The following is a 1,113-nucleotide window of genomic DNA, read 5'->3' on the forward strand; positions in this document are numbered from 1 at the left end:
CTGTATATCCCTATAAATTATTATAATTTATAATAATATATAAATGACTAATTTTGGCGATGTTTTATTTAAATATAAATAAGAAAAATCATACAATACAAAATGGAAGAAAGAGAAGTATTGTTTCAATGATGGTTAAATACGGTTTTATTCAAACAAATCAGGCAGCTATCTGATTTATTAGTATAATGTGTGATTATACTAATAAATCAGATTGTAGAAATTTATATTGCCAATGCAATTCTAATACAATCCATCTAATATTTTTGGAGAGAATTGTATTTGTATGAGGACTGCTGATTTAGGTTACCAGTTAATTATTTTACGATTTTAATAATTGGCTTCACTTATGCAATCGGGTATTTTTGGATTGCGAAGATAACAGAAGTAGCAGAATTTGCAGTTGTGCCCCTTTGGCTTTGGAACCTGATGATATGATGAGACCTGTAGAAGAAATATGAAATGCCATATTTTAAGGTTTTGAGTAAAAATTAATCTTGATTTTTATGACAATAAAGTTTTACCGAGTGATTTTGATGATAAAAGACAATCAAAAACCCATTTCAAATTCAGAAAAAATAAACATATTGTGTTAACGAGTTTTAATTATAGCAAGCGAGCGGAAACTGAAATGTCGCAGGGACTCAGGAATCTCATCATTCTTCCGCAATGCAACATGTTTTAAAACACGAGTTTTCACAGAACCTAATTTGTTTCCTCTCTTCGTTTGATCTGCTGTTATTTCAGGTCAATGGCCAACAAATGCTGATGAGAATTCAATTCTGACAGAAAAGGGAACCTCATTGATTTCTCACTGGAGCCTGTTACATAACACACAATGAAATTATGAAAAATTGGTATTTGTAATCGAGATAGAGAAAAAAATATTACTATAAATATGTACGGCTGTTACTAGTTAAGAAACAACTCTTCCAACAATGAATATTTTCCTGAAACATTTATAATTGCTTGAAATAATGTAAAAAAAAAAAAAAAAATAGTGATTCTATGAAACGCCCATGAAAACATATTTAGGCTCAATGGTGTTGTTAAAAACGGTGCATGACAAAAAATATTCACTGATAGATTTTAGGTAAAACATCGAAAAAAAAA

The sequence above is a fragment of the Halyomorpha halys genome, unplaced genomic scaffold (assembly GCF_000696795.3).
Source record: "Halyomorpha halys isolate HHAL.00 unplaced genomic scaffold, Hhal_1.1 Scaffold103.1, whole genome shotgun sequence".
Lineage (NCBI taxonomy): Eukaryota > Metazoa > Arthropoda > Insecta > Hemiptera > Pentatomidae > Halyomorpha > Halyomorpha halys.